The 27,082-nt window shown below is 44.1% G+C and overlaps 1 pseudogene; it reads right to left on the reverse strand.

Annotated features, from left to right (window-relative positions):
* Positions 1 to 12,491: 12,491 nt before the first annotated feature.
* On the reverse strand, positions 12,492 to 12,609 carry LOC126419717 (5S ribosomal RNA; annotated as a pseudogene).
* Positions 12,610 to 27,082: the final 14,473 nt, after the last annotated feature.

Raw genomic sequence — 27,082 nt, forward strand, 5'->3', positions numbered from 1 at the left:
GACATGGATTTTAATTCCTAGTCCAAAGTTTTCTTTTGTTTCCTTTACTACTTGCTCAATATACAAATTGAATAACGTCGCTACAACCCTGTCTCACTCCCTTCTCAACCACTGCATCCCTTTCATGCCCCTCGACTCTTATAAATGCCATCCGGTTTCTGTACAAATTGTAAATAACCTTTCGCTCCCTGTATTTTACCCCTGACACTTTCAGAATGTGAAAGTGAGTATTCCAGTCAACATTGTCAAAATGCTAAAACCGTAGGTTTGCCTTTCCTTAATCTAGCTTTTAAGATAAGTCGTAGGGTCAGTATTGTCTCAGGTGTTCCAACATTTCTACGGAATCCAAACTTATCTTCCGCGCGGCTGGCTTCTATCAGTTTTTCCATTCGTCTGTAAAGAATTCGTGTTAGTATTTTGCAATCGTGACTTATTAAAATGATAGTTCGGTAATTTTCACAGCTGTCATCACCTGCTTTCTTTGGGATTATAATTATTGTATTCTTCTTGAAGTCCAAGGGTATTTCGCCTCTCTCATACATCTTGCTCACCATATGGAAGAGTTTTGTCATGGCTGCCTCTCCCACTGCTATCAGTGGTTCTAAAGGAATATTGTCTACCCCTGGGGCCACGTTTGGACTAAGGTCTTTCAGTGCTCTATCAAGTTTTTCACGCAGTATCATATCTCCCATTTCATATTCATCTACGTCCTCCACCATTTCCATAATATTGTCCTCAAGTACATCTCCCTTGTATATACCCCGTATACGGTATATTTGACTGAAATTTAGCACATGTACGAGATTTTGAATTGAAGAAAATTATTTGAACCGTTGGATGCTTCGTATTTCGATCTGAATGTACTTCGGTTAACTCGCTGTTCCAGAGAACACCTCAATTACAGTTAGGTGCTTTGAACACCGTGAAGCCGGCTGGAGTGGGCCTTGCGGTTCTAGGCGCTACAATCTGGAAGCGAGTGACCGCTACGGTCGCAAGTTCGAATCCTGCCTCGGGCATGGATATGTGTGATGTCCTTAGGTTAGTTGGGTTTAATTAGTTCTAAGTTCTAGGCTACTGATGACCTCAGAAGTTACGTCGCATAGTGCTCAGAGCCGTTTGAACACCGTGAAGTCTAAAATATGTCCTCGAATGTACATCATATCGTCACACGACAAAATAATGATAATAATATTAATAATAAAATACAATAAAATAAAAAATAAAAAAATTAGAAAGGGCAGTTGTTGCTAATGTGTATAAAAAGTGGTTGGCTGTATGTTCATGCAAAAAGCCAATAAATAAATTTAAAAAAAACGCCAATACCGTAGTTCTTCCCCGCTCCCCAGCCGGCCGGAGTGGCCGAGCGGTTCTAGGAGCTACAGTTTGGAGCCGCGCGACCGCTACGGTCGCAGGTTCGAATCCTGCCTCGGGCATGGATGTGTGTGATGTCCTTAGGTTAGTTAGGTTTAAGTAATTCTAAGTTCTAGGGGACTGATGACCTCAGAAGTTAAGTCCCATAGTGCTCAGAGCCATTTGAACCATTTGAACCCGCTCCCCACTGCCCCCACTACCGCGCCATCTGAGCAGGTCCTCAGTTGGATCCACGAAACTGAGAGCAACTTGTTCCAGTCTTCGCAAGGCATAGCAGCGAGCAGTATCGGGAACTGTAAGACCTCGTTGTGTGGGTGCTCTACCTGGGGGGCGGCGTATACATCCCACCTCACACTTCCGCAAGTTTTGCAATACCGGTGGCTTCGGCTCATCCTTGGGTCACTCTCGTAGCCCAGGGTCCGAGACTTGCACTACGAACTCGACACGCCAACTGTCCAGGAACTTATCATCTCCCACACATGCAGACCTTTGCACAAAGTGGACACACTGAGGCCTTCGACAAGACAACAGGACTACATAGGTACAGTCGCTCCTGCACATTGGCACCGCGTTCAGGTACCTCGAGCCATCGTCGAGGCGCCACAATGAAATAGTAAATAGAGCAAAATGAAGTCAACCTTCATCTTATACAGCCGGAACGCCCACCGCAGAAGGGTTCAAAGACCTCTCCAAGCCTATAGCTCTTCTTATGCTTAAATAAAGTGTGAAAGATGGTAGCACTTCAGCACACAACTACCCAAAAAAAGAGGGGTGGGGGGAATTGAAACCGTGTGCTCTGAAAGGCAGTCCAATATACAGAGTGTTCGGTGGCGGACAAGTAATTTATTAATAAGTTTCTTAACAGCACACACTCAGTTGAAAGATTCATTATGTACGTAAACTGTAACGGAGCTCTAGAGATTTGCGTGTTTAGTAACTCTGTCTTCTCCGCGCCTCGTGGCAGCGGAGCGAACCGCCAAGAGACGCGGCTGTGGCAGACGAGTTGCGCATACCGGGTGCCTCTCGCGAAAGCTCGCGCCGATTGTCTGGGGCGTTCCGCGCACGCAACCCTGGCACGTCACGCGATCGGCTCGGCCAGGCGCCAGCGAACGACGAAAACGGCGGCGTCCAAGAGAGCGGCGCGACGCTACGGGCTGCGCCCAACAGGCGATTACCGCGTTAAAACTGTACGGAAAACACTCTTCCCTTCCCTGTATGTATATTTTTTTTCGTTCACAGCCGCCGAACATACCACCGCAGCGGCACACGTGTTGTTTTTAGCAGGCTGCGGGACCCCCCGCGGCGTTTCTCGCCTTTCGCGTAAATCACGCATTTTAATCTATATGCAAATTAGGGATATTCCAGGTGATATAGCGCTCCGCGCCAAAGTTCTGCGGTGCGGGGGCGGCCGGCCGCGCGCTGCCCACAGGGGACACCGCGTAGAACCGCGAAGAGCGTTTCTATTTAATACGGCGAGGCGCGTGTATATTCCGCGCGTCAAGTGCACGACGCGAGTTACGAGGTGGGGCGGCGCCGAGTGGGCTGTTTACCGCCGCGGGGCAAAAGTGTGCCGAAGCCGCCGACGGTCGCCGAGGCCTGTCAAGCCGTAACAAATGTCTAAATCCTTTCTCTGCCCGGCAGCCGAGGGTGGTGGATAAAAATGTAATATTCATTTCTTTTAATTTAACTTTTGTCAGGGAACGGGGCCGCCTGCTGCGGCTGTCTTTTTTAATGATTTATGCGTTTCCTCGCAGCACGCCGGGGAGAGGGGGCGCTGGGGGAGGCAAATTGAGATACTGGTACACGACGTTTCTCTGTGCAAAGACAGTTATCATTGTCCTCGTTGAAATGCCTGAAGATGGAAAATTAACTCTGCGGAAGAGGTAGCCTTTAATAAAGGTGTGGCACAGGTGGAGTTTTTATTTACTTTGATTTATAGAATTCCTTGCAATCGAACCGACTTCCTATCTGCTTCGGTGCCTGATTAAAGAGCCTAATTTCAGAGCTCAACTATGATTTGCACTAGGTTTTTGATTTTTTCTGTGTGATTCATCACAACGTTAAGCATTGCCGAAAACTGGCCAGTTGCGCTGTGGTTCGGGTTCAGCGTTAACCTGTAGCTTTCCCTATACAGGGTGTTCGAGGAGGAATAGCCAATATTCAGAGATGTGACAGAAACTATCTGTCGACGCAAAAATGTCCAATAAACTATTCTAACTATCTATCGCTTGAGCCTTGTCCTGCAGTTACACAGGGTCAGCCATTGTTAATCGCATTTGACATGTTCATGTTTAAGAGGTGGCCGGATACCCTTCCTGCCGCCACCCCGTACCCCCCCGGACGGAATTAGTGTACCCCAACTGTCTGCCTCGAGTGCAATCCATGGAATAGTGCAAACGTGTTCAGATGTCTGCACGCCGTGGAACTGAGGCGGAAGGTGGGGATCAGCCCTGTATTCACCTAGTGGAATGTGGAAAACCGCCTAAAAACCACATCCAGGCTGGCCGGCACATCGGCCCTCGTCGTTAATCCGCTGGGCGGATTCGATCCGGGGCCGGCGCGCCTACCCCAGTCCAGGAAGCAGCGCGTTAGCGCTCTGGGTTACCCTGGCGGGTAAAAATGTCCAATAAACGTGGGCTCTAAAATGCATGCCTTGAACGCTACGAGTACAACACTGTGAAACAAGTCTCTTACTGCAAGCAAAAATGTTCAGTGAACATGGGCTTGCCTTTAGAGCTCTAAGCATTTCTCCATCTTGATTACTGGTCTTCATTACTGCGAAATACATCTTATACTTAACAACTGCTCATAGTTCTTAAGGAACTCATTTTCCAGTCCAACTTTACTGATTTTTCCTTGTTTTGGCTTATACCACATCTTACCAATATATGGCAAGCGAAGAGCTTGCAATAGAAGGGATTTGTTTCACAGTGTCGAAGAAGTGCTCATAGATCTTAAGGTATGTATTTTAGAGCCTTTTTTACTTCGAAAGATCGTTCCTGCCATATCCCTGAATGTTGTCCATTCTTCCTGGGACAGCCTGTATGCAGCTGGGAGAGTCTGGTCACATATCACGGTAATGCAGGGCTGCCTGCTTTATCTCGGTGGCAGATATCTCAATGTTGACAGGAGTAGTTTAGAAACCGAGATTCATGCGCTCAGATTTTGGGCAGTAAGAAGAAAAGCACAAGAGGATATAGCTGACGAGTAGCGCATACCCGAGATGAAGCGTTATTTTTACCGTGGACTTCCTTAAAATTGGAGCAAAAACTGTTATACGGATTAGAGAAGCAAGATATTCCCGAGGATGACTTGTACATAGGTGACATACTAAGCGTTTTTCTGTAGGAGTATATTCTGAGACTGGCGTTCATCCTTCACTTCCATTCTCACTGAATCAACGCTGTAAGATAATCTAGCCTTTTCATTGATAAGTTATTACCTCGGATGTCCAAGAAGATCGTACCTTCTTAAGTACTGCGGTGCTCATACCGGTCTCCCGTCTAAATGCGTTTATATTCTTGAGATAGTAGTCTGTGCTTTGTCGGACAGATACTAGAGTACTGCCTTCAGGAGAAGCAGCTCAGTATTTAGACTGTGGGAGATTTCTTATCCAGGGGCCTAAGGAAACTATCGGAAAATACAACTTCCTTTCTAATTGGACCCCTACTTTCGGTGTTGCGTCTGGAACTGCTGTGTACTCTGTAGATGCTAACAATTTACTGTTTTTATGATGTTTTCTTTCTCGTTTCGTACTTTTCAGTTTCGTTTATACCACTTTTGCGTCCTGCATCCTCTTTCAATTGAATCCTCCCCACAGTAATAAATAATGGAAATTGCAGAACTGAGTATGTCCTCATTGTTTTATTTCTTCATTTACCTTCTAGTTCTGCAGATTTTTCCAGTGATCAAAACTACTGTATTTATACAGCACTGTGAGATACGTCAGATTTTACACAATTAAACAGGTTTCGTAGACTGTTGATCACAAAACCGAATATACAGTATCTAACTGAATAGAAGTACTTATCAGCCGTAGCAGTTAAATAACCCGAATTGAGAGACACTGGCTCCAACTACCACAACATCACATTTAGTTCGATAACCACATTATTATTATTATTATTGTTATTATTTTTAATATTATTGTATTATCTAAAAACAACTGGCTTTCTTCGATTAATTGCTTTCATTATACGTAACAGTCTAGTAATATCAATATATATTATTGTCATTCGCTCATCAAATTTCCACGCTGCGTTATGTGCATCAATATTAATTCTTCAAATTCGTCCTCTTTCATTTTTTATCCACATCCGACTTCTTGTGTCACATAGTGCTACCTCTAACATTTATTTCACGGTACACAGGTCGGTAATCAAATATTGAATTATACTGCACAAGCTTCTCATAAATAAAACATTAAATGGAAAACATTATAACAGCTCTACTTAAGAAAAAAACATTCCTAGACGGTTACTTCTCGTGCCACAGGATTTCAAACTGTGATTTTCTTAATAGTGACAGGTGGATACAAGTTCTTACTAAGACGAACTTGAAACATTTTAGCACGTGGAAGTAAGCGTTGTACAGAGAAATATTAGTAACTGGCAATAACAGTTCTTATTAGTATTTGTTTTAACGTTATTCGAGAAGCAATACAAAGAACAGACGCGAGGGGTCAGTAAGCATTTAGCCGGTTTCACAATACTTATTAATTGAATCGCGTATGTATCTTGATCAAGACTTATCCTCTCACATGGATATGACCTCATTTTCCAACTGTCCTTTGTGATGAACGCTTCAGTTCTCCTTTAGCAGGTATTTTAAATTAACTGTAAGATTGTTGGTAAGGTTGCTAGTGAAGTGTCCCTCATTACGTCTCCGACGCAGTTTATTTCCGCTGTATGAGTAAGCACCGCTTACGATGCAGAGCTGACTAGCAATTATCTTAACGACCTCTACGTGCAAACACTGAAGTATGATTTACTTGCCGGGAAACGGAAGGTGTCTGCCGGCACTTATTACTGTGCGAGTTATCAGATATATTGTTAATGTTGACTAAGGACACAGTTTCTTGAATATGAATGCATAACATTTTTCGAGAATGTTCATTTGAGCTGATGAATTTTTGTGTTTTTTTTTTTTTAAAAAATCTGCCTTGTGAGACTTCAAGTCCCCCTTTGCAACACCTGTGCGGTGGCGCGCGACTCGGTTGTAGCCAGCTCGAATCCCGGTGGTGGAAGAAATTTTCATTACTAGCCTGTGAGAGGAGGAGAGGTAGTGGAGAAAAGGTACTGCTGGCAGAATTAGCACGAGTCTCCTGGATTAATTTCCAAATCTTTCTGCAGGGCCTCTTGACATAAGGACATGCGATACTGCTGATGACGACTCGTTTTTAGGACAGGGTGTTAGGCGTGGCGGCCTCCATAGTGTTCTTCGTGCGAAATAGGCTGTGTGCCGACACCTGATTTATCTTCTCGCTTCTCTCACCATCAAACCACACAAACATGACATCACACTTTACACACTCACATCACGGCCATTACACACAAGACACGGCTTTCAAACACCACGTGGAAAGGGGTATTGTACGCAGAATACGTAAATCCTTTCCGATCAAGCGACTGAACGGTGTCCGGAGGTATGCGGACACGGAGATTTGCGGACATTGGTGATTTCCGGTTGACGGAAGGATTCACCTGGTCCGTGTACCCTCCTTCTCCTATCAGCCTATGTTTTGGGCTTTCTCGCCCGCTGGTGAAACCACAAATTCCTGTACTTACTTTGCTTCCGTAGCAAGGCTGGCGTTTAACATGAAAAAGACAAATTGCTCACACAATAGTTCCATGTTTTCTAATTTAGAAACAAGCAGAGAACATTGTTTCGCCTCTGAATACGCTTGTAATAGCAGTATATGCATCCATTCACGTTCTCGTACTAGACATTTAAAACAAAACAATAATCTCACAAATTTCTTTAAAAATTTTCTATTAAAATATTCTGAAAAAACTCACAGAAACCTCATTAGCTGTTGATAACCCTTCATTCTAAGATTATATATGACTGTTTTCGTGATGCTGTGTTCGCATCCTCGGGTGAAAAAATCTACAATAACTAATAATGTGGATTAGGAGCAAATTATACATGGTGGGTACCTGGACCAAAAAAAAAAAAAAAAAGAGAGTGAAATAGTCATATAGCTAATTTATCAGTAGGCCAGTGATGCAATAGTCTCCCAACGTTTGGATGGCACTTGTCATCAACACTGCCAGTTAAAATGGATGTTGAGAAATCTAGAAAAAGAAAACCAAGAATTAGTGGTTATAAGCCGCGTACCAGAACACTAAGTCGCGATTTTAGACCTTGAAAGGGGGACACGAAAAACTATAGGAAAACCAGCTTACGCTGAAATAAAGAAACAGTGTCTCACCAGTGCTGCAAAATCGGCCATAACAGAAAAAAGCCACATCTAGTGGCCGCCACAGCAGGAAGGTTGTACATCGTATGAAGGGGTGGACGCGGCCAGTTGTTGGAGAAAACTGACGATGGTCAGTGCACCGCGAGAGGGCAAAGTGAGAAGTAATGGAATATGTCGATTTAGTGCGCGAAGATGGCGAGGAAGTAACACTGACATATTTGTAAAACGAAGGTTGGAGGCCGCTATCCAGACAGGAATGCCGAAATAGAAGAATGTAGCGTAGGTAATATAGCAACAAAACGGTGGCATATAAACTGATGGGATTACGGTAATGTTGTAGGAATTAATAAGATATAATTATTTAAAAATTATTTTGATGGAACACCATTAATGTGAAAATTACGAAATTCCCTTAAAAACAAGGTTGGTTAAAATTATTGAAAACTCCGATGGGAATTATATGGGAAAGATACTAAAAGAGGATAAATAAACGTTGCAATAGTATAAAATAATAAGTAGACGTAAAAGTACAAATACTTGAAAAGGTAGGCTGGCAACAGAAAACAAATTGCAAGGACCGTTATGCACTAAAAAAGCAGAATCAAACAGTCGTGACGAATAAGATTATTGTGAGAACCTAGTTTCAAACACTGAATTTTTTCGACAGTATTTTAATACCAAATGAAGCAACAATCATCTTATTATTTAGGAATATACACTCCTGGAAATGGAAAAAAGAACACATTGACACCGGTGTGTCAGACCCACCACACTTGCTCCGGACACTGCGAGAGGGCTGTACAAGCAATGATCACACGCACGGCACAGCGGACACACCAGGAACCACGGTGTTGGCCGTCGAATGGCGCTAGCTGCGCAGCATTTGTGCACCGCCGCCGTCAGTGTCAGCCAGTTTGCCGTGGCATACGGAGCTCCATCGCAGTCTTTAACACTGGTAGCATGCCGCGACAGCGTGGACGTGAACCGTATGTGCAGTTGACGGACTTTGAGCGAGGGCGTATAGTGGGCATGCGGGAGGCCGGGTGGACGTACCGCCGAATTGCTCAACACGTGGGGCGTGAGGTCTCCACAGTACATCGATGTTGTCGCCAGTGGTCGGCGGAAGGTGCACGTGCCCGTCGACCTGGGACCGGACCGCAGCGACGCACGGATGCACGCCAAGACCGTAGGATCCTACGCAGTGCCGTAGGGGACCGCACCGCCACTTCCCAGCAAATTAGGGACACTGTTGCTCCTGGGGTATCGGCGAGGACCATTCGCAACCGTCTCCATGAAGCTGGGCTACGGTCCCGCACACCGTTAGGCCGTCTTCCGCTCACGCCCCAACATCGTGCAGCCCGCCTCCAGTGGTGTCGCGACAGGCGTGAATGGAGGGACGAATGGAGACGTGTCGTCTTCAGCGATGAGAGTCGCTTCTGCCTTGGTGCCAATGATGGTCGTATGCGTGTTTGGCGCCGTGCAGGTGAGCGCCACAATCAGGACTGCATACGACCGAGGCACACAGGGCCAACACCCGGCATCATCGTGTGGGGAGCGATCTCCTACACTGGCCGTACACCACTGGTGATCGTCGAGGGGACACTGAATAGTGCACGGTACATCCAAACCGTCATCGAACCCATCGTTCTACCATTCCTAGACCGGCAAGGGAACTTGCTGTTCCAACAGGACAATGCACGTCCGCATGTATCCCGTGCCACCCAACGTGCTCTAGAAGGTGTAAGTCAACTATCCTGGCCAGCAAGATCTCCGGATCTGTCCCCCATTGAGCATGTTTGGGACTGGATGAAGCGTCGTGTCACGCGGTCTGCACGTCCAGCACGAACGCTGGTCCAACTGAGGCGCCAGGTGGAAATGGCATGGCAAGCTGTTCCACAGGACTACATCCAGCATCTCTACGATCGTCTCCATGGGAGAATAGCAGCCTGCATTGCTGCGAAAGGTGGATATACACTGTACTAGTGCCGACATTGTGCATGCTCTGTTGCCTGTGTCTATGTGCCTGTGGTTCTGTCAGTGTGATCATGTGATGTATCTGACCCCAGGAATGTGTCAATAAAGTTTCCCCATCCTGGGACAATGAATTCACGGTGTTCTTATTTCAATTTCCAGTTTATAAATGATACTCCGAGACAGTGTCTTGATTTTATATATTGAAATACAATTTTAGCTTCTCTGATTAAATCAAAGTAGTATTCCACATTGCAGCTACGGGCAACTGCTTTCACTTCGAATATTTGTAGAATAACCACTAGTCTGTAAAACGCACATCAGTCTCACAAAATTATTTTAAATAGTTGACATCCAGCTGTAACAATACCTTGTTACGTGCTTATCAGAATATAAATCTGTATATATTTAAGGCCCCCCTTTTTTGTTTATTTTTACATATTACTTTAGAGTAGCAGTGGTCAGGCAATACTAAACAATAACCATAAAACGCAAAAAAATCTTTGCTTTTCTTTAATTAACTAAAAACATTATTGCGTGACAGAGGTAACTGCTGTGCAGCTTCCCATAAGAAACTACTGGGCCTGCCGCGGTGGTCTAGTGGTTCTAGGCGCGCAGTCCGGAACCGCGGGACTGCTACGGTCGCAGGTTCGAATCCTGCCTCGGGCATGGGTGTGTGTGATGTCCTTAGGTTAGTTAGGTTTAATTAGTTCTAAGTTCTAGGCGACTGATGTCCTCAGCAGTTAAGTCGCATAGTGCTCAGAGCCATTTTAACCATTTGAAACTACTGGCTTTCACTGATGTTACGACGCTAGACATGACTCAAACGTTGTTCCTGTCGCCAGAAATTTCAGTTCCTCCTAACCTTTTTAGAACAGCAATTTCCTCTCTAATTATGATGTTCCTTTTCTCTATTATGTCCCGTAACATCATTGATAATTTTTCATATGCCGTAAGAGACATCGGACTTCAGTGAGCTAATTAACGTGGAATATGTCGTTCATTTTTCTTAACCATTCACATGTCCATTTTTTATGTGCTTACTGTTTTTTGACATAATTGTTAATCAAATAGCATCAAATGCTTCATAGTTCGTGATTTCTTGAAATCGTGTTTCCATACAGAAATAATGAGATAATTGTTGATGGTGTGATGGTAGCTTCGATATATTGAAGTACAGTACTGTTAATAAAATACTGAACGTGTATGTGTGCATGGAGACTCGTGATGTTCTGGCTGCGTTGAGAAACGTGCCGACACGACGGCCTGAAAGCGGAAATTTGCGGAACCAGTAGCTCGAGGAAAAGATCGAGACCCAAACCGCAAGGCACAGACGGTGTCCCCAAATCTGCGGCAAACCTTGCTGTCAGCATATCTAGCATATCTCCATGTCCGCATGTCTTCGGCATTCGTCTGAACAACCTCTTGGGACATCTTAGTCAAAACTGGCTTACGAATCTTCCATCTTTAAGAAACTTTAATGAGAGAGAATTTGGAAAGGATACTTACGAGGGTCTTTCTCTTTGACAGTGGCAGAGATACAGCGATTTCACGGCCAAAAAAAAAAAAAAAAAAATAAAATAAATAAAATAAAAGAAAGTCTCCTAGCTAGTAATTGCAGGTGCCACAAAATGCACTCAAATGCATAATTCGTGGTTTAGGATTACTGATTTGTGCAAAATCGACAGTCATATCTCAAGCGAATGTGATTCTGGCGTTCAGGGACACCGCATGGCGTTCTGTAGGAAATCAGGAATGCCCTACGAACAAACGAGTAATAATGATAGGTATAAATGCTCCGAGAGTCTGTGACATAAAATAGATGTGTGGCTGATGATATGTCACAGACAGTCTCAAATAAGACTTGGAACATTAAACTCTACTTACGAAGCAGTTCCACAAAACATACAAGCTCGACACACGTGTAGAGAAATAAATGTCGGCGACGTCTATACGTAGCTGTAACACTCCGAACACATGTAATTGATACTTAAATGAAGGTAAGAAAATGAGGGAAATAGTAACTGTTCCGGTGTAACGACAAGCGCCGGCACGAAGATCAAGAACGTTACAGTAGGCAGGGCTGTGAGACGGCGTCAGCCAATAGCACGTTGACTAGGACGTCACCACGACAGGAGCGGCCTCTACACGAAGATGATAAAAGCGACGCGCCGGCTACCCGCTGGCGCACTAGAAACCGGTCACTAAAAGAGAGGCACTAGAAGACGCACTACAAGGGCCGCGCTAAAAGACGAGCAGTGAGTTATGAACTTGTGTAATCTGTTATTAATTAAACTAAAACTAAACTCCTCCCAAACAGACCATGAAGGCCCAACGGTACCGACCGGCCGCCGTGTCATCCTCAGACCACAGGCGTCACTGGATGCGAATATGGAGAGGCATGTGGTCAGCACACCGCTCTCCCGGCCATATGTCAGTTTCCGAGACGGAGCCGCTACTTCTCAATCAAATAGCTCCTCAAAAAATCGTTCAAATGGCTCTGAGCGCTATGGGACTTAACATCTGAGGTCATCAGTCCCCTAGAACTTAGAACTACTTAAACCTAACTAACCTAAGGACATCACACACATCCATGCCCGAGGCAGGATTCGAAACTGCGACCGTAGCAGTCGCGCGGTTCCGGACTGCAGCGCCTAGAACCGCGTGGCCACCGAGGTCGGCCAAATAGCTCCTCAGTTTGCCTCACAAGGGCTGAGTGCACCCCGCTTGCCAACAGCGCTCGGCAGACCGGATGGTAACCCATCCAAGTGCTAACCCAGCCCGACAGCGCTTAACTTCAGCGATCTGACGGGAACCGGTGTTACAACTGCGGCAAGGCCATTGGCGGTCTGTTATTAATTGCTTACATGGAAATTGCATGCATTGAAGGACGTTGATTATTCGCATGTCGTCAATTGCTTGCGACACCACCTTGTACATACGCAAGTTAAGTATTGTCAATTCACTTACATAATAAACTCCGTTAATATGATTTGCTTGTGTGTTGTCTAGCTATTCGAAAAAACAGCTGTCTAGGCACCCTACAAGAGACGAAAAAAAATGGTTCAAATGGCTCTGAGCACTATGGGACTTAACATCTGTGGTCATCAGTCCCCTGGAACTTAGAATTACTTAAACCTAACCAACCTAAGGACATCACAAACATCCATGCCCGAGGCAGGATTCGAACCTGCGACCGTAGCAGTCGCGCGGTTCCGGACTGCGCGCCTAGAACCACTAGACCACCGCGGCCGGCTACAAGAGACGAGTGGGCAGGATCCCACAGTAACTACTAAACATGTTCAGAACAAGTGAATGAAATGGAACGAATCCTTGAGTTGACTAGGAAATATACCGACATCCACAAAAATATCTGTAAATCATTGCGAAGTGCATGGCAGAGCGTATTTAGCATTTTACAAGAGGTCATTCCTGTTCCAATCGCGTATGAGGCGCGCGAAGAATGACTACATAAATACCTTGAGAAGTCTGATCTTGTCATGGTTGTCCCTATAGAAGTGACATATAGGGAACTGAAGTATATTTCTAGATTTTTCACTATGCTGGTTCATTATTTTTTGTAAGCAGACCATCTCAGGTTAACTAGCGTCTTGTGAACAATATAAGAATAATACAGATTAGTAGACACATACCGCTGCATTAACAAACGCATTGGAAATAACAGATTATTAGGAAACAATAGCGAATTTTAGAATCCAGGCGCTGAGTGTCACTTAAAAAGTTTCAAAAATAGATACGTGTGCTCTGTACGTCCTAACTGCGGCCACGCTGATTATTCGATCTCTTTATGCAATCTGTTCGTCTATCAAACTATGATCACACTGTCTTTATTGTTGACTAGGCTCTGCCTCTTCATTTCTACACAGATGCTCGTTGAATTACCGTTGGGTGCCTCAACAGTTGTAAATACATGTCGTTACCACCGTATTCCCGTAAAAGTGATTAACACTAAATTGATAAACAAACTTTCCTGAAATAGCACCGACTCGGAGTCGAATACACAATCTCTCTCTCTCTCTCTCTCTCTCTCTCTCTCTCTCTCTCTCTCTCTCTCTCTCTCTCTCTCCCTCCCCCTCCGCCGGCTGGTGTGGCCGTGCGGTTCTAGACGCTTCAGTCTGGAACCGCGTGACCGCTACGGTCGCACGTTCGAATCCTGCCTGGGGCATGGATGTGTGTGATGTCCTTAGGTTAGTTAGGTTTAAGTAGTTGTAAGTTCTAGGGGACTTATGACCTCAGATATTGAGTCCCATAGTGCTCAGAGCCATTTTTTTTCTCTCTCCCTCCAATGCTCGCTTACAAGACAAACAGAATATAAAATAAATAATAGTAAATTACGATAATGACTAATTAGTTCGTATTGTATATGTGAGTATCTTTTTAACTGATCAGTGTCCAGATCTGCTATGATGTACTGAATTATGCAAATTGTGGTTTATCGGTAACGTAATATTCTGGTACACAGTCAGTAGGATAAATCTTACATGGCATGAGACCTACTGAATTTTGTCTAGTTAGAAAAACCTTAACACTAAGTTTAGCTACCTGCATTTAAATAAAAACTTAATATAATTTAGTGTGAGGAAGAGCCTTGTTTTTGCTGTAATACACGAATATTTTAGCTACTGATAAACAGCTCACTCTCTTTCAAGTTCTGCCTCAAAGAAGGTATTAATTAATCGAGCTGAAAGCGTCTTTTCAAATCTATAGCGTTCGTGTCGCCGTGTACTACCAAACTGTTAATTTTAAACCAAAGATGAGAAATCAGAGTTCTGTACCTTGCGCTATCGTGCTTCCGGATTCTGTGGCTGGGAGAGATGATCGCTTTACCCAAGCTCCATCGCTGTTTATCACTCACCGTTAATTTGGCGATGCGTCGTTTTGAAAATTAAATAAATTAGCTGAAAATTTACTGGCACCCAAAATGCAGCGCTGCAAAATATCTTGACAACACGAAACGTTCTAAACAGTCCAGACAGTATTTCTGAATACGTTTCGGTTGCAGACAACCTCCAAAACGCGACATACAAGTTTAACGATGAGCACTCGCACAATGGGGATATTTAAAAAGCGAGGTGGTCCATTTACTTTTATACTTTAACTTCCCAAATACTAATGTGTGCAAAGTCCTGACAATAGTAATTCTAACTTGTCTGCCAGGTTCCGCTTTCAACTACTTAACATGAAAGTTTTGCGTAGGCGTCACTTTTCTTTAGACACCGTTCATTCATCTGCCACAGTCCATCTATAGTTTTTTTTTCTCTGATGACTAAATAGGTTTGTAACTTCACCAGCCGTCGTCTCTTCTCTCCCTCTGTCCGTCCACACGTCTTTAATAAAAGCTCAAACATTTTTGATTTTTTAACTCTTCTTACTTGATAAACTCCGCATCGACAAATTTTAGCTCATTTTTCTCTCTTCTGGTCTTCTTCTCTTCCCTCTTGTCACGGACTCTTCTCCGTCTAATAACTTAGAAACGTAATATTACTCCAAAATACTACTGATTCAAAGTCTGACCTGCATGATCCCACTACACCGTTCCTGCAACCTCTTCGTTACGCTACCACAACTTCAAAAAGAAAATTAGTTCTTTACTTTCCGCTAACACTCTTCCCTTCCCTTTACAGTTTATCCATTGCAACAAAATACGCCTTCCTTCCACAAAATACAGCTCGTTCCTCCATCGCCATATTTCCGTGTGCTCCACTCTCATTCCGACCCCAACTTCAACTATCTGCGTGTTCGTCTTTAATTTCATAGATGTTAATTTCTATCCTACAAAACCATAGCACATCTTTTACATACAACATAAAATTTACATTCGCATTACAACAAAACACACATTTACAACTGATATTCATTCAAATGCAGCCTTCTTTTTAGGATCTGTGAAAAAAATAACCGTGAATTCTATCGACATTGCATTCTTAAAAATAAATGAAAAAAGAAACTAATCAGATCGATCTTAGCGGAAAGAAACTCTTCGTCGAAAGCTGGATCATAATTGAAGACACATGGAATAAATTTATAATTATTAAATCAGCACATCATCCTAATCGCTTCCTGTAATTGCAGTTTATGAGTAATAAGCAATCACAGATGATAAAACACGATTGAAGCATCAAGTTCAAGTACGTCCATAAATAACATTGCTGACAAAATAATTATTTTTGTCAACATTATTGTAACACAGCTGCAATATTTGAAATGTAAAAAAAAATAAAAAAAAAAAGAAAGAAAGAAAGATACATCACGTTTCCGTTACTAAGTATAAACAGACTAGAGGAAGAAATAGTCGCTGGTTTGGCAACAGCTGAAATTTGTCGCGCCTGCTCTGTCTGAGAAAACTGCAGTAGATATGGAAACTGCAATCGTTGTGACGTCAAGGGTGATAATCGCTGCAGTCACCGAAGTTTCAAACACCTCTCCTACGGCTATGCCCCTTGCATTCCTGCGTTGTCTCGGCGGCAGGGCAGTGTTGGTAAAAGTAGTTCCTAATGAGTGAGTGGAAGGATTCCTTACAGTGTTTGGACGAGACTGGGGCGGCATAGGCGTGCTTAGTTGACTGCCACCTTATGCCCTATGAGATAGGAAGGCTGTTTTCCCGTCGATATCCTTAAAGTAGGAGCGGTATCTTATTGACAGGAAGCTTAATGTATTTTTGGAGATGACCCGTCCGTTGGGTTGATCCTATAGATCATACAGGGAGCGGTTTCAGGCAGAAAACACTGTGTGCTGAGATTGGTACAAACACTATGAGGTACCGTACCCTCTGCACTGATGGGACACTTTTCTTGAATACGTACTTTGCAGTCAAAAATTCACTTGTATGGCGTCAGAACAGACAGCACTTACCTGCAAGTCCGATAAGCCTTGTCGTTCTGCAGCCTAACGACGATATAGGGACTTCCAGACAAAAATAGTGTGTAGTGTATGGCTACCTGCCTTTGACATTGCGTTGTTGACAACGCCAATCATTTGAAATGCATTTCGTGAAAGCAAGACCATCTCCGCTACCCTGAAGTGGTTATTTGCCATGCACGAAATTGGCGGAGCCGGCCGGTGTGGCCGTGCGGTTCTAGGCGCTTCAGTCTGGAACCGCGTGACCGCTACGGTCGCAGGTTCGAATCCTGCCTCGGGCATGGATGTGTGTGATGTCCTTACGTTAGTTAGGTTTAATTAGTTCTAAGTTCTAGGCGACTGACGACCTCAGAAGTTAAGTCGCACAGTGCTCAGAGCCATTTTGAAATTGGCGGAAGTTGCGACTGCCGTTTGCAATTTCCTTGCATATTTTTAGATATTAAGATTTGATTAAGACAGCTTAATAATCTGAGAAAAGTGCTCATCATGCCGGTTACATGGACCACTGATATTCCTAAGCCTTCCTGGGTTGCTGATGTCTCAGTTCCGTGACAGTGTAGAACCTGACTAGTAACGCCTGTTGGTTGTATTTCGCGCATGTTTTCAGCTTAGGTCTACTGCGAGCGGCAGACAGTAAGACAGCTGTGGAACAGAAACAGAAACAATTCATTGTCAAGATTTATTCGTGATCTGAAAGTAGTACTGGAAGTAAATTAAGGTTTCCAACATTTGCAGCGGACTTTAGCATATCTTCGCCTTCCAGTTTGCCGCTGGTTTAATAAGTTAAGCTTCAGGAAAGATTCTTTTGAACACAAAAGTCGGTAGGAAAGTCCCGTAAGCGCCGCCAGTGAAGAAGACAAGCTTCTCGAAATTGTACTGGCAGCGCTTCATAAGAATCAGCCTGTGAATCTGCGAATTAAACACATCTATTTTCGTATGATGCTACATCTTTAAATAACTGAGCAAAAAAAAAACTATGTGTTGAATTCCGCCAGTGAAGGCTAAATTTCGTCGGTCAGAAGCAGTATTTACTATTGCAGCTAGCGAGGAAATACGGCTGACCTCTGAAACGAAGTAACAGTCATAGTTTTAGCTTCCTCACCACAAAATTAATATAGCTCGAAGCGTCCGGAAAAAATGGCGTACACATCTTTGCGACAGACGGTCCCGTCGCAGCCATTGTCGTGCTCGATGGCAATATTATAACTTCGTCCAAATTCGGATGATACTCCATCTTAGCAACGCACCAGCTCTCTGCACGACGACAACGGTGTCGCTGGATGAGTAGCTTCGAGTTCAGACACTTTCACATCCATCCTGAAAACCTTATCTGTCTCCGTGGAACAACCTTCTAATCCCAACAACTAAAGAAAGCAGCCGCGGTCGTCGAACTGAATATTCAGAAGTAGCCGTCTCGACGTACGTTGCGTATCTAAATGAACTTTCGAAACTAGCGTTCTGTGAAAGCTTCACTTAATGGATGGAACGTATGCAGTGGTGCATAGAATATTAGCGAGCCTACTTCGAAAAGATGAAGGCTTGAATTTCAAAGAATGGTTATTAAGACGTCTCAACTTTTCAGTGTATCTCACGCTTCTTCAGGTACATATAATGCACTCGTCGTCTCTGAGTGAACAGGCAAGAAGTTTGAGAGCGCTGGTGGGCAGAAGCGCGAGGAGACAGCTGACCCAAGCTTCGAAGGGGAAAGGAAGAAACACGCTAGCTGGCCGCCCGAGACTTGACGCAATACGGAGTTGACGTACACAGCCGAGGTCGTCAGTTTTCTTTCCGCTCCTACACGGAGCCCCACGACCGACATCTTGCCACGGGGAGACATTATGTACGCATGAGACTGCAAGATGTTCACTGGAAACACAGCAATGTCCGAGGATTCCGTGGTACCGTTGCTGCTGTAGGTAACGCAAAGCGGCTTATGAGGCTTGACAAGAAATAACATCAGTCACAAATTTCTTAAAAGACAAGTTTCTTTTCACTTTGACTGTAATCGCAATACAGTCAACGCGGAAAATTGAATTGCCTTTTAATATAATTGTAAAGCACCTCTTCGTCTTTTCATGATCAAATAAGCGAGGGAATTTATAATTGTAGTCTACAGATCTGACCAGGAACAGTCAATACAATTTACCGTGAACTAGTTAGAGAAGCATCGGAGGGGTAAAGGGTAGAGGAAAGTGCCTTAAACTGCAATCACCACGCCGGCCGTTGTGGCCGAGCGGTTCTAAGCGCTTCAGTCCGGAACCGCGCTGCTGCTACGGTCGCAGGTTCGAATCCTGCCTCTGACCTGGATGTGTGTGATGTCCTTGGCTTGGGTTGGTTAGGTTTAAGTAGTTGTAAGTGTAGGGGACTGATGACCTCAGATGTTAAGTCCCATAGTGCTCAGAGCCTTTTTTTTTTTTTTTTCAATAACCACTACCCCCTAATGTTTAGAACCAAACGGTTTCATTTAGATGTTTGATTAAGCATTTACTTGGCTAAACAAATGTAGGCCGTAATTAAGTAAACTGGACTCCCTTCAGTGCTTGAACCGGTATCTTTACTGTGTCATGTTTAAAGTGTGCCTGTATTGATACACACACTCATTCTGTTTGAATCATATTCCAGATTCGAACAGGATTTTGAGGAAGGCTAATCAAAGAAAGGGTCTCCCGATAATATGACTAAAACCATTGATGCAGTTCAGAAAAGGACGAGGAGTCGGAAGAAGGCCAGTTAACAGTTTAATGTTCCAAAAATAACACTTACGAAGCCGTCCAGCATGAAGTACGGTGCACCAGAGGAAATCCCGGAAACACAATAGTCAGACCTACAATTCCGGGTAAAGATGTTGCTATGTAAGCTAAAGACTTGTGGAAATGGCCGTAAAATTGGCAGAGAAAAATAATACTGGCGAAAATTGCTGGGGAAAAGCGTATCATTCTGTTTTTTTAAACGCCACAATACAGAACTGTCAGAAAGCAAGCTTACAGGAACATTCTACAGCAGGGCCCTTCGGTTCGTCAAAGGAAGCACAGAGAAATTCTGTAAACTTCTGAGAGATATATTATACCTTCCCTGCAGCTAGGTTATTATTATTTTTTTTTCAGTTTTCATGAGGGCCGTCTTGCTTGTTTTTGTGATGGACCCAATTGTGGCAACTATTTTTCACATTTCCCAAGTGTAAAGTTTCTGAAAATAATTTTTTTCACAGTAACTTTTAATAACTCTTCTGAGATTAAAAAGTAAATGGTGCTTAATATTATAAATACTAATGCTTCAAAATGTAATTTTTTTTACTCTTTTCTATTTCGTGAAACAAAAGGAAGTTCGGTTTCGGGCACTTTTTTCGTTTGCTTTACGCAATATGATGTTATTGTCGACTTGGAGAGGTCATGGTTGAGAAACGATTCTTCTTCTTCTTCTTCGTTTTTTGTCATGTCTGATAACAGTTGAAAGCAGTCACTGTAAAAATAGAACCACAGTTTGTCATTTGCTATAGCAAAAGAAGAAAGTGCTGCATATTTTCAAGAAAATAACAAATTGCCGAAACTGCTAATGTGAATTTTGTAGTAAGTAGTCTTGTTAAAATGCATTATTATGTAAACATTTATTAGCTCATATACTCCATTTGAGAATACCGGTTTGTCAGTACTTGAAAGACTGCGTGTCCGATCACTATCGGCCACATTTAGTTTCCCTACATCGCTCCGGGCAAATGCCGAAATTGGAAGAAGATTCTGTTGATGTCCTCCCCTGTCCTCTTCCAATACGGGCTTCCGCTCCGTCTCTAATGGCTCTGTAGTCGACGACAGTGAAGAGTGAGGGTGAATAGCGAAAGTAAAGAAAAAAGACACCTCGTACATCGCGACATTGACACCGTTTTTTGTATTAAGGCGGGTCGTAAACGGATTTATTTGATACACAGAAATTTAAAAAATTACGAGAACTTCCGTCAACCCGATGAGGCAATGCAAATTCCTCCTTTAAACACTCAAACAAGTGCGGTCCACGGACACTACCATGTTTATGAAGCTCTTTCTCGTACGACAACGTGGCTTACGGCGTGCTCGTAGGAAGAATATTATTAGTTAACGTCCCATATACAACGAGGAATATATTACAACCCCTAATTATTGCTCCCGATCGCGAAGACAAGATTAGGCTAATTACAACGCACACAGATCGTTTACGCAATCGTTCTTCCCACGCTTTATACGTGTACGGAACGGCGAAAAGCTCTACTAACAAGTACAACGGGACATATACCCTTCACAGTAATTTGTGGAGCTTGGCTGTAGATGTACAGCTCATTAGCGACGGTGTATCAGTTCGAACTGAACAAGGTAACTGTCTCCTTTTCAAAGGGATCAAGTTACCATACACTTTAAACGACTGACGAACCATCAATAAAACTGAATCTGAATTGTTATTTTTTCGGATTTGTGTCACAATTGTATAAAATTTCTTGTTGGTGACTAGTTACGGGACGCTCACGTTCGTTCTCAAACCACTGCCTGGTCACTTTGGTTCACTCCAAGACGGCTGGACAGAATGCGGACGCGATCGAACCTCGGTATTGACCGTCTAGGCGTGGTTGAACTACAGACAACACGAGCCGTGAACCTCCTTCGTGGTGGAATGACTGGAACTGATCGGGTGTCGGGCCCCCTCCGTCTAACACGCGCTCCTCATGCATGGTTGTTTACATCTTTGGGCGGTTTTAGTGACCTCTCTGAATAGTCAAAGGGACTGTGTCTGTGATACAATATCCACAGTCAACGTCTTTTTACATGAGTTCTAGGAACCCGGGTGCCGCAAAACTTTTTTGGAAATGTGTAGTTGTCAGTAATTCCACTACCCAAACATTATCAACCATACATCAATTATTATACCTTTCCTTGTATCTTTTACTACAAGAAATTTCATCTCAATTTACGTTGCGTATCCTAGCAACACAGTGTCCACTAAGAAAAAACATGTCCATACACTTCTCTATCCACTCACTAACTGCTGGTCCGTCCGACCACAGAATCTTTTGCCTTGGGCGCAGAGCGCTGTCAGCGATATTAACACAGTCTATAGTGCTGTCCAAAATAACTGATGATGGTCGAAGTAGAGAAGATGCAAAATGTAGACTGGCAATGGCAAGGAAAGCGTTTCTGAAGAAGAGAAATTTGTTAACATCGAGTATAGATTTAAGTGTCAGAAAGTTGTTTCTGAAAGTATTTGTATGGAGTGTAGCCATGTATGGAAGTGAAACACGGACGATAAATAGTTTGGATAAGAAGAGAATAGAAGCTTTCGAAATGTGGTGCTGCAGAAGAATGCTGAAGATTAGATGGGTAGATCACGTAACTATTGATGAGGTATTGAATAGAATTAGGGAGAAGAGGAGTATGTGGCACAACTTGACAAAAAGAAGGGAGTGGTTAGTAGGACATGTTCTGAGGCATCAAGGGATCACAAATTTAGCACTGGAGGGCAGCGTGGAGGGTAAAAATCGTAGAGGGAGACGAAGAGATGAATACACTAAGCAGATTCAGAAGGATGTGGGTTGCAGTAAGTACTGGGAGATGAAGAAGCTTGCAGAGGATAGGGTAGCATGGAGAGCTGCATCAAACCAGTCTCAGGACTGAAGACCACAACAACAACATACCGCTGTCAGCGATATTAACACAGTCTATAGCGCTGTCAACATACAGGTACTTACACATGTTGGTGGGCCATTTGCCTGGAGCTTATTGCAGGGTTCGGTTCAGTGTTCTGTAGAGCCCCGTTCTCCAGCTCTGGTGAACGCACAGTCTGCCTCCTTCCTGCACGTTCGTCTGTCTGAAAAGACCAATGATCACACGAATGCCAAAAAGGGCTTGGAATACTGTGTGATGTGGTTGCTATCTGTGAGGGCACTTGTTTCGATATAGTCATGCTGCCTCTCGACCATTTTCTATCAGTTTGGCTGTACACAAACCCTATCTCGGCTTATTCCCATCGTGAATAACGAAGTTCTCTGCTGCTAACAGCACGCTGCGTCAATCACGCAGCCTGGAACACCCAAGCAACACACGGCATGTGGTCAGAGGAACTGTCATTTGTCAGCGCCATCTACCTTGGCAACGGTGCATTTCCGGACACATGTTCAATTTCCAGTCAGGAATCCGTCCAAACAGTTTTTCGGTTTTATTAATGTCCACCCTGTATATTCTGAAGTGATCGAGATTTTTGAATATGCGGCACTTCGAAATGATACGTAACATTAAACGAATTGAGAAGCACATTACAATTTCAATAGGCCTGTCAGTATGAGAGACTGAAAATGCTTTCTGTCTTATGCAAGACACCGTTCTAAAATTGCATGCGACCGCTGATATGCTTGATAGAGCGTGCCAGAATTTTCTACTAGTTTGTTATGTCAGTACTGAATGTAATGGTCTCTATTTTGAACACCTTCTGTAATGTACAACATTGTTGAGCAAACAGTACATTACCTTTGCCGAACTTAAAGCCTGTGTACAGTGATTGTTCTTGTTGTTGCCGAATGCCAAAATTCTCTTTGTCTCAGGATTACTTTTTAAAAAAAGTTGCCATTCCAAAGTTGTATTTCTGCTCCCCTGTCAGCTCCTTCAACTGGTGCGCAACATTCTGAGTCACCCTCCCCTAGGTGTACTGCTCTCAACCTCGATGATACGTTGAACTGGAGCCCCTCTCTTCTTTTTAATCATTCAATTTTCTAGCAATAATAATGCAGCTTAGGCAAACACAGTCTTTCGAATAGGGTGCTGGAGCAAGCGCAATTGGATAGTTGAGTGCAGCTCTCGTTCGTCGTGCGCCCGCGGCGTGGAGAACTTGCCCCCTGCCGCGCCGCGCTGTCACCCTATTAACCAGGGACACACTGCACAGTCCTCTAATTTCCGGTCGGTAATGCAAGCTGAACGCGGACGCCCGAAGCAGATGCAGATTTTCAAGTGTAAATTATCTGTTTCGATTGGATTCTTTCTGCAGGCGGAGCCGCAGGCAGGAGCAGCGAGTTATCTGTATTAGGCCTACAGGACAGTCAGCTGAAACAGGGAAAAAAAGCTAGCTTTTAGCGTGACGAAGTAGTGCGATTCCGCGAATTCTCATAATTAAGTTGCGCTGCTTTCTGTGATTATTAGATTCGGTGCAGCATTCCCCTCGCCTGTTCCCTTCATTATATCTAAGTTTTTAGGTTTGCACAGTTCGACGGGAAGGTTCCAGGGAATATTTTCCAGCGGTAGCGGGACTTCACTCTGGCCGCGGACGCGCTCGCAAATGCTGTTTCAAATTCAAACATGTAAATTGGTTTCACAGTCGATTCATCACAACGGCGCAATTGTTTTCTCTCTCTCTCTCTCTCTCTCTCTCTCTCTCTCTCTCTCTTTCGTCTCCCGGCGGACTTTTTGCAGTTTCCTGCCGTAACGGGATTTGCTTGTACCCTAGTACCGCTAATGGCTGCTTTGCTGGCCAATATTCGGTTATTTGTTTTTCGTTCTTTCCCTGTCTTCTTCTAATTTTGAGATTTATTTCGCTTCCTCTAAATATGAATGAATGTAGCGCGAAGATGCGGAAAGACAGGCACAGGGAGCACTTCTAGTGATCGTACACGGTCGTACTCCATGTCGTTCGAGCTAAAAACAAGAGTCAGTGGAAATTACAGTTAATACTAGGTCAAAGCAGTTCGCTCAGAGCTGGCGTTGCACGCTTCAGAAGATATGTGGCTGCTTAACTCCCAGTGATCACTGGCGTATCGTTTCCCAACATTGTGCTTAGGAGAAATGTTGTTTGAACGTAGCAACGATTTCACCAAAAGGAGTTCCGCGCAATGTCCGTGGTTCCACAGCAATTACAATCAGAGCCTGCGCAACCTAGATTCAGACGCAAAGAAAAGAAATAATTTTCTAGTTATGGATTGAATTAAACGATGAAATGTAGTGACGAGCAGGTTCCTTTACAATAACGCGTCTCAGGTTTCCGACTTGTTAAGATGACGTAATACAGTTACGTAATTACTGTTCTTTCAACGATTGCGTATTTTTTGCTGCAGCTGTATAACGAAGTAAATATGTGTAATGCTGAAAAACGTCCTATTGCTTTATTTTTCAGTTAATGAAACCACCATCCTCGCCATAACGACGATCAGCTAAGGTGTAGCGATCAATAATATCATTTATCGTTATTAGCGTTCAACTCCTGGAGTTAAATGACACGGTGTAATATAGACTATTGTACTCAAAGCATTAGAAAATTGCAAAGTTTTTTTTTGAAATCGGGTTAAGAAAACAGAAACTCGCTGAGCGGTTGATGCCAAGAAAAGTAAGAGATATAAATTTGCAAGGGAATCTGTGGCTGTTAGATCTCAACACGGCTATGGCCCGTTGTGCATTCTTAGACGAAAGAAATTTGAGTGTACACGTTTTTGTCATCACACTGCCACCCAAAACCTGTTGACAAAGGCAGCTGCATTTTAGTTAAGAGCTGCTAATAACTGTTCTTCAATACTTGAGGATTCTGGAATGAATTAATTAACTGTCAAACCATTCTTAAGTTAAGGAGTCATCCAACTGAAGTTTTCACTGAATCCGGTAAGGCAACGCATAGGAGCAGGAGAAACTATCTGGGAGCTGTTCGAAGGAAGGCAAAATGAGGGCTAGATCATTAGAGTCGGAGCAAAAGCTCGGATTGGGAATGGTTGGGGAACGAGATCGGCCATTTAGGGGAACCTCGGTAAACTTAAATCTGCACTATTGGATGGGTGTTTGATTTCCATTCCTCCAGAATGCAACTTCAGCGTCGCAACCAATAGGTCACCTCCCAGGATGGGAGCTATAAATTTTAAGGGTATGTGCTTGACTCAGTCATATCGCGTAAATATTTGGTAGGGCGTAGATATTCGCTATACCGTGAAGTAACATGAAGAGAGATCAACAAATTTGGTTGTATGGAAGATGAAAATGGTTCAAATGGCTCTAAGCACTATGGGACTTAACATCTGAGGTCATCAGTCAACTAGAATTTAAACCTAACTAATCTAAGGACATCACACACATCCATACCCGAGGCAGTATTCTAACCTGCAACCGTAGCAGCAGCGCGGTTGCGGACTGAAGCGCCTAGAACCGCTCGGTCACAGCGGCCGGCTGCATGGAACATGACTCCGATTTATTAAAAGTATTCTGGGAAAACGTAGGTCATCTGCGAAAGACAATAAAACTCTCTTTGACCCATATTACTGATTGCCGTACTAGTGTTTAGCATCTGTACCACATCGGATTATGCACTGTCCAGTTACATTAGTCTGAACACTTTTCAAAAGCCTGACCGCTGCGAGACGTGCAGGAAGAAAGTCAGTGAGGTTGTGGAAGGTATCGAAGCCGTGCCGGCAGCAGAGCCGAGGTCAACTGCGACAGGTATCCAGGTCGAGGTTCCATTGTGTGGACAGCTCGATCGAGGTGGTCTCACAGATTCTCGACTGGATTTAACCCTTCAACTACTGTGGACGTGTAACGAGGGCGCCTTTGTACTTGTCCCTGTGTGCTCTGAACGTCTTTAAGCGCGCCACCAGTCCTTCTACCTGGTACTCTGAACGTGTCTACGCGTAGACATGTTCAGAGTACCAGATGGAAGGACTGGTGGCGCGCGTAAACACGTTCAGAGCACACAGGGACAGGTACAAAGGGGTGCGCGTTAACACGTCCAGAGCAGTTAGAGGGTTTATACCCGGAGTTTGGTGGTCAGGGATTAAGGTAAACACATTCAGGTGCTCTTCCAACCACGCAAGTACAGTGCGAGCTGTGTGACACGTTGCGTTGTCCTGCTGTTAGATGCCATCATGCCGAGGGAAAACAACGCCATGTAGGGTGCTCATGGCCCCCAAAGATAGATGAATGCTTACGTTGATCCACTGTGCCTTCCAGAATGGTAAGATCACTCAAGGAATGCCATGAAAACATTCCCGAGACCATAACGCCCCTCGTCCCGTCTGGATCCTTCCGAATATTGCTTCAGGGTTTTTACTTTCAGACGTTTCACGCTGTACGCACGAAGGACCATCTGTCGTCCGAAAATGCCACCTGTCGTGACTCAGTGAACGTCCAGTTGCGGTGTTGGCGTGCAAATTCGAGTTTTGGTCGCAGTCAGCATGGATGCACGAATCAAGCGTCTGCAGAAGAGGTAAGTACGCAGCATCGTTCGTGGAACCCTCGCTGAGGAGACAATGTTGGTAGCCACTGGGTTCCTCTGGGCGGTCACTTGCTCAACAATTGAACATCTGAAACTTCCTGGCAGATTAAAACTTTGTGCCGGACCGAGACTCGAACTCGGGACCTTTGCCTTCCGCGGGCGAGTTCTGTACCAACTGAGCTACCCAAGCACGCCCCGTCCTCACAGCTTCACTTCTGCCAGTAGCTCGTCTCCTACCTTCCAAACTTT

The sequence above is a fragment of the Schistocerca serialis genome, chromosome 1 (genome assembly GCF_023864345.2).
Source record: "Schistocerca serialis cubense isolate TAMUIC-IGC-003099 chromosome 1, iqSchSeri2.2, whole genome shotgun sequence".
NCBI classification, from domain to species: domain Eukaryota; kingdom Metazoa; phylum Arthropoda; class Insecta; order Orthoptera; family Acrididae; genus Schistocerca; species Schistocerca serialis.